The following is a 15,842-nucleotide window of genomic DNA, read 5'->3' on the forward strand; positions in this document are numbered from 1 at the left end:
CTGAGAAATTTAATCGTAAAAGATGTTGATTACGGTTTGTAAATTTTCCAGATACATTTGTTGGCGTTTTATGTTAAATATGAAACACATTGGCTCGAATCCTAAATATACAATAAAGAAAAAAACTTAAGACCTGACAAATATTTATCAAAGAACATAGCCAAGATTAATGATACATAATAACTATTACACGTCACGAGGAACATATAAACGTACATTGTTATATTCTGGGTACATGAAAGGGAAGGGGGGGGGGGGGTTAGAGAGAAATTTGAAATAAGTTTGAGGTAAAATACACACAAAGGGATGAGGTAGCTCAAGCTATTCTCACCCCGTTCAGTACGTCGTGTTAATACATACATAGACACACATCACAAGCAATAAACGTGTTAGCGAACATTCTGAGAGATAAACATACACATTTCCTGTCAGAGAGAAGGGAAAATCTCTGTAGACACAGCTCGGGGTACAAGAAGACAGAGAGAGAGATCAGGGAGTACACAGAGTTCACTCCCTCACCTTCCTTCCGTCTGGGCTTTTTCTTACAGTATCTGGTGACACGAGTCGAGCCAAGAGTACTTGCCAAATCCGTCCTCTCAACTAATACGTCTCAATTTGTACGTTATGGTCCCCCAACGAACAATTTATACAGGCCATTTTCTCGATTTGTGACAATGGACAGAAAATCAGTGTACTAATTTGGCCGAATCTATCTTAACCGATGGACCTATGCATAGAAAACGTGAACTTTCGCAAGCCGTTATTTACCTGAATTTACCTGAGAACCACCGTCTCTCTAGAGGACAGGCATTTATAAACTACCACAAAAAGTAGCAGTTCGCAACAACTTTTTTTTTACGCATTGCTAGGTTAGATGGGTGGCTTGGGTTTGTCCGTTTCTGGTTAAGTTACCACCTTGTATTTTGTACGTTGTGGTAACTCGAAAAAATTACCATCACCACTAACCACACCCTTCACTATATATAGCTCATTAAACATGTAATTACGGTACATAATACACATAGTCGGGTCTAAAAATACATGAAAAAAGTATATGTACCCCCCTTTCTGTCATCGCTATTCTTGAAACGCAGCTAATCTAACCAGACATTACGCAGCCTAAACCCAACCTCACGAAAATAAGATAAAATGTTTTATATATATATGGTGAGCATGAGGTGTGACGTCATACTCATAATTACTAATGAATTATAATTATACCAGTTCAGGGTTACAGAAGGCTTTAAGACTACTGCATTGGTCACCCATAATAACAGAGACACTGTATAAACAGCCTCACAAGGTTACCCAACACTATGATTGGAGAATAACAGAAGTTACTAAACACTGGGAAGTTGTGTACAGGCGGGAGTTAAGGCACCCGGGGTATATATTTTGATAATAAAAGTCCAACGCCAAAACGACATTTTCCAGCGTCATAACCAACAGTAAAAATAGTCTTGAGGCAGACTGTGGCGCTGAAGTCAGACGCCTGAAGTGTTACTTGGTGTTGAAGACCAACACCACCTCTCCACGGTCTTAGGCGGCCTCTGGATCTTGTCTCCCATAACATCACAGTCTTATAGGGAGTTATAGGGTTATAGGAAGTTATAGGGAGAGAAGGGCAGGGGATATATGCACAGAGTCACCACTTCTGGGCGTCTATACACGGGGTTTACTTAGTTCTTGCTCAGCTAATCTTAAGCCTTTAATAGTCTTGATGGAGTCTTTATTATGCACCCCATACCCATCCCGTGGGTGATGGTAGAGGGTTACAGTTATAGTCTCTGACTGGTTGATAGGCCTTAAGGACGTAACGAAGGGAAAAAATATATATTGCAAGACGTTTGTTGCATTTGCATCGTAGCAACTATATATTAACAAGTTGCTTAATATAGTTGCTACAGCATTATAATCGTATTTTTAACCAAGCTCTTTAACGCGCTCCCACTCAAATATGCAAGGTAATGGTATGACGGACCAGACAGGATGACCAGGACGTTATCTTCACCGACTCGGCGGAGACAGATCTGGAGACAGATATAATCCTAACGGCTGAGGATCATCGTGTTGACAGATAACCGTAAACGACAGAACGCAGACTCTTTTTAAGTCTTTAGGAACGTTAAGCTTTAAGAACGTTGTATTCCCACAGCATATGTACCCCTGGCATGGAAATCACTCTCAAATGTGAGGCTATTTCAAATCAATTCTAGATTTTCTTTAGAAATGCCAGAAAATACTTTTACAATTAGAACGGGCTGCCGGTATAGTAGTTCAAGCCGACACAATACATTGAAATTGAAATAAGTTTATTGAGGTAAAATACACACACAGGGATGAGGTAGCTCAAGCTATTCTCACCCCGTTCAGTACATCGTGTTATTACATACATATATACACATCACAAACAATAAACGTATCACCAAACATTCTGAGAGATAAGCATATACATTTCCTCATACATAGTTCCATAATACAAACTAATATAAGAGTTCACGTCATTGCTCTAGACTCTAATAGTCTAATTACCTCTATTAGCGTCTAATCTAAACGACCGATATCTTGATCAATGGACTCGAGTGTTAATGCCTCTCTACAAGCACATTCAGGTGAGTACATACACTACTTCAAAGAAATTTTTAAAAATTTAATAATCGAAGATTAGAAACCAAACGCTTACGTCTGCTTGTGTGTCGAACTCTAGCTCCCGAGCCCATTTTCGCTATTTGAAGTGTGTTTGTTTGCCTAACCTGCAGATTCCCAGAAGCATTTTACCACATAACAAACATATCGAAGCTGATTGATGTTCATTTGTTCGAGGAAGCGTCAATATTGAGGTGCTTTTAATTTCACTCAAGCAATAGAATTTTGTAACGTTGCGATTGTGGTAGCGTCAAGTTTAGTGTGCATTAAGTGTGAGGACAGGTTGCCAGGTTGACGCATAAATGCTACTACCCCTCCCACCACCACAACCATCACCCCCCAACCACCACAACCATCATTACCACAACTACCACTACTACAACGACCATTACTGCAACTTTCCCCACCATTTCCACAACTAACCCCCCCCCTCTCCCCTCCACCACAATCACCATTACCGCAACTACCAGCATCACAACCAAAATTACTGCAGCTACCATCACCACAGCCACCATTACTATCACTCCTACAACCACAAGCACCACTACCTTCCCTACAACCTCTGATATGAGCATGTGTTGGGGATAGGAGGAAGAGGAAGGATAGAGAGAAAAGAGGGGAAGGGGGAAGGGTGGGAGGGGAGATGGGAAATGGGAGAGGAGATAAGGTACAGAGGCTGCTGCCCTAGCCAGTTGGAGGGGACTGAAGCAGCCAGCACTTGGCACCAAGAATATACCTCCACACTCTCCCGCGTGTCACCACCACCACCACCACACAGTGCCAACAACCACGATCACCACTACCGCACAGTGCCAACAACCACAATCACCACCACACAGTGCTGCCAGTCTTATAACTAGCAATGATGACACTCTTGCTAACACCCAGTATCATCAGTTCCTAATGGTGTTGTGATTAGTCACTACCACCATTCTAAAAGTACCACCACCCACTACCACCATTACAAGCAGCACCCGTACCCACTAACACCATTACAAGCAGCACCACCGCCCACTACCATCATTACAAGCAGTACCACCACCCACTAACACCATTACAAACAGTACCACCACCCACTACCACCACCCATCAACACCATTACAAGCAGTACCACCACCCACTACCACCATTACAAACAGTACCACCACCCACTACCATCATTACAAGCAGCACCACCACCCACTAACATCATTACAATCAGTACCACCACCCACTACCACCATTACAAACAGTACCACCACCCACTACCACCATTACAAACAGTACCACCACCCATCAACACCATTACAAGCAGTACCACCACCCACTACCACCATTACAAACAGTACCACCACCCACTACCACCATTACAAACAGTACCACCACCCACTACCATCATTACAAACAGTACCACCACCCCACTAACACCATTACAAACAGTACCACACCCACTACCACCCTTACAAGCAGTACCTCTGCCCACTACCACCATTACGTGTTACAAGCAGTACCACCACCCACTAACACCATTACAAACAGACCACCACCCACTACCACCATTACAAACAGTACCACCACCCACTACCACCATTACAAACAGTACCACCACCCACTATCACCATTACAAGGGAAGCGGAGAACCATCAGGGAAAAGTGCCATTTTTCTCATTTAAAGAGTATGAGGAGCAAAGACAGAAACCAAAAATAATCCATGTGTATCTAAAGTATGACCCACAATTATCCCAAGGGTACAAGGATGAGAAACACTGGGTTGGAGCTTCATCAAATTTAACAATTTGGACTTCATGGGGGGGGTGAAGACGGCACAATACGAATAGACACATTGTGAAAGTGCACAAAGAGAGAGACTCCTACAAGCTTGCCATTCTTGACTCCTGTTTAATTTTGCAGTAAAATATTGCAAATGAGAGCAAGCAGAACTCCCAAGAGGGGCATTTGTCCATCTGTAAGGCAGACAATACTGATCATAGTGGTCTTGTAATGACAGTAGATCAGCATCCACATATAAGGTTAGGGCTGGAAAAGAATAAGGCCCCTACCTCAACTTAAGGCACACGCAAACATCATTTAGTGCCAAGACAATGACAATTTGAGGTCAAGTCAATAAATGTTGGTATATGGGGCATCCATAGTTCCAGAAGTATTTGTTTATTGGAACCCAATGATATATGCCATAAGATTTTTAGTAAGGCAAGAGTCTTGATGCATTTAATTTGCATGTACGTACTGTTATAGACATGTGCTGCCCAAGATAGGCAGGTGATAAATATCAACCCTAATTGACTTCAATAGTGTTAGGAGTGGTAGTAGAGTGAGCAGTATGACCTAACTTGCAATTAAGGACAGTGGGTTCAGATCTTTGCAGAATTGTATCTTGATATAACTTTTTATCACACTGTGAAATTTGTTCAAAGAATATTGCATTTATAGGGTGCCAATGGCATCATTGTTATATGATTTTTGCCAGAGTATCCAGTTTGGAACTCCTATGTCCCTTTGCACACTGGCATTGTCAAGCATGCCATGTTAGTGATTGGTTGTCAAGCATGTTGTGATAGTGATAGGTTGTCAACTGTGTTAAGCTAGGGTTTGTTCATGGATAGACTGGAATCAATTAATTGACATCAAGAGTCTTTCTAATGCAAAAATAGCTTTGCCGACACTGTTATGATACACGGGAAATAAATTTTTGCAATCGATTTTGTAACACTTTATAGGGGGCACACATCACTGGGCATATGCCCCTATTCCCAAAGTATTGCCTATGATGTTTTAAGAATCCTAAATCTATTTAGCAAACTGTACTAACACTTCTGTAAATTTGATCAAAAGATGTTTGTATTAAAGACTAATAAGTTAATTGCAATAACAATGAAACTTAGTTGTTGTACAAGATTTAAAAAAGGAAACCATTTATTACAGTATTTGTAAATGCTATACCAAAAGAAGAATTTAGCTGTACGACTCTCCTAAATATGATTTGATATCTCAAGTCATCACAACTCTTGTAAGATTAGGAAGACAATGGCACATTGCACTGATTAAGACCTGGAATCACTGGTCTTTGACGTTCTTTTTCATGAGAAAAATTTCTTTGTTTCAGGTACTTTGTTTCATACGTCAGGCTGCGAGCAGCCGCGTCTAACAGCCTGGTTGATCAGTCCAGCAACCAGGAGGCCTGGTCGACGACCGGGCCACGGGGACACTAAGCCCCGGAAGCACCTCAAGGTAGCCTCAAGGTAGGTACTTGTGTAAGTTGATGTGATCCATCCCTCCAGGTGGTCACCCAACCTGGCCCTTCGCAGTCGGCCCTCTAGGTGGTAACTGAACCTGGCCCATCACTATAGACCTCCATGTGGTCACCCAATCTGGCCCTTTGCAATTACTCCTCCAGGAGGCAACTAAATCTGGCTCTTCATTATGGACCCTCCAGGTGATTACCCAACCTGGCCCTTCACTATATTCCATTCAAGTGTTTGATCCAGTAATATAACTATTAGTAGCAGGTATGTCTGTGAAGGCTGGAGTCTGGTGTGTCTGGTGTGTGGTGACAGAGGTAATGTCACAAGTGATTGATGTCAGGTGCATATTTCAGGTGTTTGGAGATGAAAGCACATGTAGGCAGATGATACACAGGTGTATTAGCAGGATGAAGTTATGAATATAAAGTACTTATTGTAGTAAATGTTTTGTTGTGGGAACAAGGCATGTGTGTGCTAAGAGTGTAAAAAAGTAATTAATTGAAGCACAAGAGAATTTTGGTAGTCAATATGAAAGTATAATGAAATGGAGAAAAAGGTAATACATCTCTTGCATCAAATTTACTACTACTCAAGCTCAAAAGTGAAGGTCCTTCTAGTGGCCAGCATGTAATATCTCAGTGCAGACGATGTGTCACAATAACATGGCTGAAGTAAGTAATTATCAAAAGAAGGCACCAAACCGGGAAGGCTATAACATGGCTGAAGATATGATGACCAAACTACAACTTAGAAGATGGAGAAGCGACAATGTTTCGGTCCGTCCTGGACCATTATCTCGACTTGATAATGGTCTGTCACGGACTGAAAAATTATCGCTTCTCCATGTTCTGAGTTGTGGTTTGGTCATCATGTCATATCTCAAGAGACGTGAAGGAAAATTAGTCATTGCTTCATTCATTCATTGTTACCAAGTGGTAAATGTTCATAATTTATTTGTATTTATTTTATTTTTCATTAATTTTATTTCAACTGAGTTCAGATATGGTTTATTGGAAATATTAAATCAAATTATTCTTTCAGATCATATTCCATCATTGGGAGCAATGGCTACTGTTGTCCTGACTGTACGCAAACCTGAGGGAAGCACTACTGCGACAACTGCACCCAAAATCTACAGCACAACCACAACTGCCCCGACTGTAACAGCCGTCAGCACCAAAAAGCAACAGCAGAAGCAAAATTGCGCCAACTGTACTCAGACTCCATGTTGACTAACTCCTCTTTCAATAGTAAATATTTTTCTAAAATTGCAATGTCACTATGGGATCTTATCTTTCTCTGTCTCCCTCCCCTGTTCTTGCCAATCTCTATATGGAATATTTTGAAACTGTTCTTCCTACTACTGATACTCATCCCTCTCTCTGGCTTTGCTATGTTGATATTTTTGCTCTTTAACCTTATGACTAGTCTTTTCCAGTCTTTCCTCTCCTCTCTAAACAACCTGGCTCTTTCTATCAATTCCTAGGTCGAGTCATCTCAGCAGAAAAAACAAAGATACTAAATCAGCGTCCACCCAGGCAAGGAGGAGCTGTTTGCAAGATGCAACTGTATGGTGACTCACAACTTGACTACGAAAACAGATACAAATACCTTGACCTTGAGGTCCCATTATATGGTCATATTGTAATCAAACTCTGTCATCAGCATAAAGAGAGGCTCAGAGCTCTCAAGGCTCTTGCAGGTTATCACTCAGGCTATGGTGCCAATGTCAGAATTGTCAAAATGATGTACAGTACCTTGCATACATCATATCTTTAGTGGATTATACTGCACCTCTGCTTGCTTTGCTACCTGAAGAAAGCTTGGAAGGCTTGAAAAATTGCAGAACAAAGCCTTGAGGATTATCTTTGGATGCTCTTATACCACAAAGATACTTAATATGAGAAAGGAACTTAATATTTCAAGTGTCATTGATCATGTTACTGAAATTAACTCAAAATGTTTAGTCTAGCTCATTCTAACCCTGCACAGAAGCCCTCTAGAATTTCTTTATTAAAGGTCAACATTGTTTAGTATGGATAACTAGAATTGGAACTGAACTCAGAATATATCAGATTTATAATTTGTACCAGGAGAGAGAACAACACTTTCCTGCATTGTGGGAGATTACCCCTTTTCCAATTTTAATCCCAACATTTCCACCTGAGAAGCAAATTAAAGATGAGGCCCAAGCTTCATCTAGAGGCAAAGCTCAATGCCTTAAAGCCATATTGATGCTCTGTCCACAGAGCATTTTCTCTCAAACTATATACACAGATGCTATCCTACACCGACCCATGGGTGCAGCTGGAAGGGCAGTTGTCCTGTCAATGGGTGATTGCTTATATTTATATTTTAAGTGGTGAGTCCGTATAAACAACTGAGTCTCTACCCTTCAGACCATACTATTTGTCTTAATTCTTGCACTAAAATGTATACAAGCCTCCAAACTTCATACATTAATTGTAAGTGATTCTTAATCATCCTTAATTGCACTCAACTCTTTGACATAATTGTAACATGCTTGTGTCTGAAGCTAGACACAATTACAACATAATTTTTAATGATGTCCATTTCATGTGGATTCCATCTCATGTTGGCCTCTGAATGCATGATAGAGCTGGAGTTAGCCAAAGAATCTGCCTTCAAAGGAGTAGTTGAGTATCTATAACCTTAGGTTGCCTTCCTAGCAACTTGAGAACGATACTACACCAAGAACTTCAACAAAACCTTGTAGATCTGAGATACAGTGAACTTATCTATGCTAGCAGTTCCATCTATCATACTACCATGCAAGAAGTGACACACATCTATGGATCATCCAAACATCCAATAAAATCAGGAGACTCATAGATGTTACTACTGCTTGACTTACTCAGTTAGAAGGATCTCTGGGATGTTGCATTACCTGCTGATGTACACCTGACCAAATGTAAACCATGCCAGCAAAATTATTCACAATATTTAATTCAGAGTGATCTACTATGAGAAATTTTAGCTAAATATCCCATTTGCTAACTGTAGGTAATAAATGTGGGTGATAGTAACCCTTCCACTGATGCATACTGTATGGAGAGTGGTGTACATAATAAGCAAATCAATTATGAAACTAGCTTAGCACATATGTGAGCTACTTAATTTAGAGACTGTACTTGTGGTTGATCTTGAACACATGGATATAATACTAATATACAGTACATTAAAACATGTAACTAGCTCATCAAGATCATAACCTGCTTAGCTAACTGAATTTATGGATTCAGTCCCTGAGCCCATTATGTGCCTCTGTAAACTTTTCCACTACTGCCCACAGGATGGGTATGGGGTGCATAATAAATTAACTAAACTAAAATACACGTTTTTCCATCTAAAAATCAACCAAAATGAATTGCAATTAATTATATCATAGGCTTCTTCTAGGTCTGTATATTCCACTAATAATATTTTTTTTGGCTAGTATATAAGTATATTCCATCTATGCAGGAACCATCTATGCAGATATTTGATCTATATATCTAACTATCCTCGTTCCTCATGATTGTTACCCTTACACTCTTTCATACCATCATATATCATCTGGTATACTCAGTATGCTAATCCCCATAATTCCCACATTTCTACTTGTTCTAGCACTTAATATTATGTTTTTTGCCAAACCAGATGGCACTTTCAATATTCTCCAAAAGTGCATATGTAAGAAATGGTTGTGGGGGCCTAGACTTGAAGCCAAGAGGAGTCAATATATATAGCTACGTCACCACCACCACCTGTATAATTTTCTTCTTCCCTTCCCATAATGGAATTTTTAAAAATTACCATATAAACTAAGGCTATGGCCATCCAAGCTGTGGTCAACCCCAAAGACACATTCATGAAACTCCATACAGCATATTAAAAATTGGTATTTGATCATAAAAGTTAATGTTATGATGGTATTAGAATTTGGTATACAGTACATTGCAGTTGGGCCTAGATTAGGTTTGGTTAGGCATTAGGTTCCTTTGGCAATTATTTGTAGTACATAGGTGAAGCATTTACAGACATGCAATTCAAACAGAAGCCCTCAGGAAAACACTGAGAAAGGTTCAAGTGCTATCAGTTGTAAGTCATGTGTGTAAAGTGTTTTTCTTTTACAAATGGGGTTTGGTGACAGGATTAATGAGTATTTTGCCACTCTTTATGAGGACAGGCTGGACTCCAGAATATAGGCACTTAGATCGTCAACTTCTTTAGGCATCACCTGCCACTTATTTTGTAATAAAATGAGTTTATTTCCTAGTAAAATTGTTTTTCCAAGTTCAACATTCAGCACAAACATTTTAATCAGAAAATGTCACAATAATGTAGTTTATATTTACATAAATCTAAGAGGTTTGTCCATACACAGCCAACTATCTACTCCCTATCTCCATAAACATTTGGTAATACCGGATTACCCCACCAGTACAATCATTTACCAGAATGCTGAATTTTAATATAGGTTATTTACGGAAAAAGGTATCATACAGTATTGTTATGCTAAACTGGAATTAGCATAACCCAGTCCTAGAGTTTTGGCCATTAAATGTAGTTCATATTCTTGGCCTCTATAGTGCCAAATATTTTATGTAATCTGATAATAAATTTTTCATTTGCAAACTGATATACATCTAATTATTTAGGTAAAATGCCTAAATGTTGCTTTAGTATGTATACAGTGGTACCTTTGTTTCGGATCCTAATCCGTTCCCAGAGATGTGTCGTACACCAAAACGGATTTTCTCCTTAAGAAATAATGTAAATCCGTTCCACACCCCAAAAATATTAACTTAAAAATACATTTTATACCGAATACCAGTCATTTTGGACAACATTACAGTATGTATATCTTACCCTTTAATGAGGACTCTTGTTGGCGTATGGAAAATGTTGAGGAGAAGAGGTGTTAGTGTTTGGAAGGGGAGTCCCCTTTCCATTATAACAGCAGTGATGACATTTCTGGGGTACTCTCTTTACTCTCTTTCATACGTTTTGCAAGCATACTACTAGGACCAGGTTGTGGCTCACTGCCTGCTTGTCGTACTAAGAATATGTCTATAGACACTTGTTTTTCCCTACGTTTTCACACTCTTCTGTAGCGAAACATCACATTGTCTCACTCTGAATGACCTCTTGTTTTTCCTCTATCATCATCCTCACAACTACTTTCTTAGGTTGAATTTTACCAATGTCTTTCTTGGGACCCATGGCATGATATATAATAAGAACTTTTTGTTAAAAAAAAAAAAAAAAAAATGAAATTTTTCACAAAGAATTCAAGCGCGGTCGCAGTCGTCACTACACCAGATACTGTACACTGGTAAAGAAATTGAGAGCGCCTCGCCCCATGCTCGTTTTGACCCATATGCGTATCAACAGACGTCGCCTTCCAAATAAAACATTGTACAGTACACCAATTCAAATTTTACCATGAATTTTACGTCGTACATAAAAAAATTTGTACTCTAGGGCAGTTGAACACTAAGGTACCACTGTATATATTCTTATCGACAAACCAAAAGAACACAGGCAATGTGCAAAAAAAAAAAAAAAAAAAAATAAAAACATGAAACGTGTGGCCATTTTGGTAATCATGTGGGAAATACTGACCAATATTATACTGAATACAAGTTCATTTTGGTATGTAACAATGTACATTATGTTTTTGCTCTAATGGAATGGCTATTGTGGATACTCTAATAGGAAATAAATGTGTTCATGTTTAGAAGTCTGCAATTATGTGGGAAACTGGTAAAGTACCCATTTGTCTAAATATTGGCACACAAGAATTTGATCACATGGTGTAAGAGAGAGACCCTTGTGTAGGGAGAAATAGCAGTGCTATTGAGAGAGACCCTTGTGTAGAGAGAAATAGCAGTGTATTATGTAAGAGAGACCCTTGTGTAGGGAGAAATAGCAGTGCTATTGAGAGACTCTTGTGTAAAGAGAAATAGCAGTGTATTATGTAAGAGAGAGAGACTTGTGTAGGGAGAAATAGCAGTGCTATTGAGAGAGACCTTTGTGTAGAGAGAAATAACAGTGTATTATGTAAGAGAGAGAGACTCTTGTGTAGGGAGAAATAGCAGTGCTATTGAGAGAGACCTTTGTGTAAAGAGAAATAGCAGTGTATTATGTAAGAGAGAGACCCTTGTGTAGGGAGAAATAGCAGTGTTAAATGTTGAAAAACAGTCTGGAATTGTGTCCCCTTTCAGATACACAGAGCATCATCTCAACAGAAAAATGTAATCTTAAAAAAAAAAAAAAAAAAATGTAAACAAAAGGGATAAAATGGTTAAGAAAAAGCAGATTCAATGCAAGAAAATATAGAGAAACAACAGTATTAAATGTAGAAAAACAGCCTGGAACATTATAAGACATATAAATGAAGTATTGGAAAATGTGTATGACATGTATAGGGAGGGGACATTATTGGAACCAGGCAGGCAGGGGCATGTGCAAGCCTCTATCAGTCACTTGGAAGAGGCAGTGAGAACTAGACCTGTGTTGTGGATGGTCTCCAACAAACACGATAAGTGCAATATTATAGATGTTTATAGCGGTGCTCCTCTTTTCTTTAGGGGTTAGGGATAGGAATCTTCCTCTTTTCTTTAGAGTTTTGTATATTCATTTGTAAACTCAGGCCCTTTATAGTGACCTATGAGGAGTGGAATAGAGTAATGACCTTAAGTCCCAGGTTGTAGAGGGAGAAGGACCCTTCCCTTCCCCCTCCACTTTTTTTGTCTCAATCCTGTGGTGGATCCAAGTAACCCCTCCCCCCCCCCCCCCCTGCTCTAAGAAGTGAGGAAAATCTGGTACAGTATTTGTTAAATAAAATCCTTTTTGTAAAATTTGTACCCCCAAGGTGTGTTTCTTGTCCCATGTAGTTAGAACTGGTGACTATTACTATATAGACCCCCTGCACTTCCATTATTTATAAGAAAGTAAGAGCGGGTGTTGTTCGCGATACTTTAGGGTACAGCTTTCAATCTCGTTCCTTACATTGGCACACACTGAAACTTCGAACATCACCAGATTTTCATTAATATACCCATGAGTTTTGAGTGTACAGCTTCTATTCCAGTGTCATTTTATAGAATATTTCCTTTTTGATTCATACCACAACTTTTAAACAAAAATTATGTATGTAATACTGTACCTGTACTACGTTTCAACCTACCGTAAATGTCAATAACTTTCTTAAATGACTGAAGACAAGTGACTGTTTTTTTTATATTCAGGTATATATAATATTTTATATTTTCCCAGTTCACTAATGCTATATATCATGTCTTTATATACAATGCTGTACTTTATCAGTGGGGTGGCAGCATTACCTTGTATTCAGTTCAATATTTTGTAGGCCTAAGGTCAGGTTATAGTACTTTTTTAAAGCATAAGTTTGTCTATAGTGAACTTACATGCTGTATCCTAATTTTTTTTAGATGCATCCCAATTTTTGTTAGTCTTTGCAATATGAACTGTGGTTATTAAACTGTATTTCCATAGTAAATATCTATACATTTCTCTCCCTCTTGTCATTGATGCTGCATAATTAAAAAAATTTAATGCCATGAATTTTATTTTCTTCACAGATTTTTTCTCACAAACATATTGAAATTACCCAAAAGACTTACCGGTAATTATTCTATTAAATGTCCGGCATTGTTATATAGAATATTTTTTTATCTTTCTTTCAATTAAAGGATTCAAAGTAAAGTATGTGTTATATTACAATAGTTTATTAAAATCAAGTGTTCAACACAATATTTGGGTATACAAGGTAATATTTTAATCTGATAATATATAATCTGTAATAATATAATCTTTAATCTGTAATCTAATAATATATAATTTGTAATAATATAATCTTTAATCTGTAATCTAATAATATATAATCTGTAATAATATAATCTTTAATCTGTAATATATAATCTACAGATTAATGAGGCTAAAGTTAATTTGATACCTGTAGACATTAACATTATACAAGTTGGTTAAATAAAGTAATAAGCTCGCTTATCCAAACTACAGTATATGGGAAGGACCCCCTGCCGGACAAGCAGAAGGAACTCTTACCGGGAACTCTAAAAGTTATCATATTCACAATTTGTTGTACCACAACCAACCTACTGTAATTTGAATTGCCACACACAGACTATAATTATAATATATTCAAGTACTGTACAGTACTGTAATTAATTTTAAACAGAAACTTCAGCTTATCTTGTGGGTTGTCTTCTCGATTGATGCTACACATCTTAAAGTTAAGAATTCTTGAAAATTTATATAGCTTGACCTATCAAAACATTAAAATTACTGCACAGTACATTAACTTGGCAAGGTCAGTTTTGATTGCTAGCTGCTGAAGCCTCACTTGTTGAAGGCTCTTGGCTTGCTTGTGAGGCTTCACTGGTTGAAGGGCTTTTGGTTGCTGTCCTTACAAAATAAGAATCAAGTTTTAACTTGCCTTTTGTGTTCATTGGCTTCTTTTATGATCAGCTCTTTGGTTCACCTTAGGTACTGATACACATTTCCAACTTCTGGATTAGCACAGTTGGACGAAAAATTAATTAGCATGACACGAGAAGACATGAGTAAACTGTATTTTGTTGTCTGTGATGTTGGTTCCTCATTGCCATCGTCGGCGTCGTCCTCTTCATCCACCTCGCCAGTAACAGATTGGAGAATCTCTTCTTCGCTCAGCACACCATATCCTGGGTCATTGGCATCTTTTTCTAGCCATTCAATCATCTATCTTAGGACTATCTAATGCAATTATTAGAAACATACAAATTAAAAAAATTAATTCAGATTTAGAGGAACTAAGAAATGCCCAGAGACCTGAAAGCTACAGTATTAAAAGATATGACAAGTTTTGTAATAATAGGTATTTGTATGGTCAGCACAGTAACCGGACCAGGCAATGTGATGTAGTCATTATGCGAATTCGTCTTTGCTATAGGCACATCTGGCAGGTTAGTGAGGCTGAGCCACTACCAGAATATTCAGACTGTAAACTCTATGACAAACCTTTAAATGCATTCACTAGAACACTATATTGTTGAATGTGAAACTGTAAAAAGATTTTAAGACATCCTGGCCTATTGTATCACCAACTGTGTAACTATTTCATTGAATCTGGTGTACTGGAGATCCAATACATCCTAACAATTTATCCAAAATTTACTTGTCCATTTTAAAGAATGAAGAACAATTTTATTTTATTTAAGTTGTATCTCTTATGAACCCATCCCTGCCCTTGAGTGGCAGTGCACAACAGAGTTGATTTTACATATTCATACATTAAAACATTGATTGTAACCATGATATTATATGTGCTTCAGCCTACAGTTAAGACCTATTGTCTTGTGCATGATCCTCTGTCCTGTGTGACAGTGAATACCAGCATTATCCTCACTTTAATAAGACTCAATTGAAATCCTTAGATTAGGCAAAATTGTAATTAAATTTTGTCAATAAAGATATTAATAATAAATAATTCAACCACATCCTGTCTTTCTAAATTTTCGCCAGCCTTACTGAAAAACTGCCGGATAACCCAAAGATTTGTTAAAGCGAGCGGGCTTTGGATAAGCGAGCTTATACAGTAACGTGGGAGCAAGGGTTGACATTGAAATAATAATAATAATAATAATAATTGATATACCTGTACAGTGGAACCTCTGTTTACGAATGCCCCACTTTACGAATTTCAGTTTGAGCTCAATTTCTTAAAAAATTTGACTCGGTATACGAGCTTTGCCTCGCTTGGCAAGTTTGTTGATACAGTACACGTATAGGTCGACTGAGCACATTGTTCCTGGTGGCACGGGCGAGGCACACTTCAATTTACCAGAGTCTCCTACTTAGTGACGATCACACTTGAATTCTTTGTAAAGAATTTCATTGTTTTTGTGCATTTTTTGGTTTCTGCAC

At 38.3% G+C, this 15,842-nt stretch overlaps 1 long non-coding RNA gene across 1 annotated transcript; it reads left to right on the forward strand.

The window, feature by feature from the left end:
* Positions 1-271: 271 nt before the first annotated feature.
* Positions 272-15,415, forward strand: LOC123771752 (uncharacterized). The gene is made up of 3 exons (XR_011224688.1): positions 272-5,749; positions 5,890-6,079; positions 6,930-15,415. It is a non-coding gene; the product is annotated as an uncharacterized lncRNA (long non-coding RNA).
* The last annotated feature ends 427 nt before the right edge of the window (positions 15,416-15,842 follow it).

The sequence above is a fragment of the Procambarus clarkii genome, chromosome 75 (assembly GCF_040958095.1).
Source record: "Procambarus clarkii isolate CNS0578487 chromosome 75, FALCON_Pclarkii_2.0, whole genome shotgun sequence".
Lineage (NCBI taxonomy): Eukaryota > Metazoa > Arthropoda > Malacostraca > Decapoda > Cambaridae > Procambarus > Procambarus clarkii.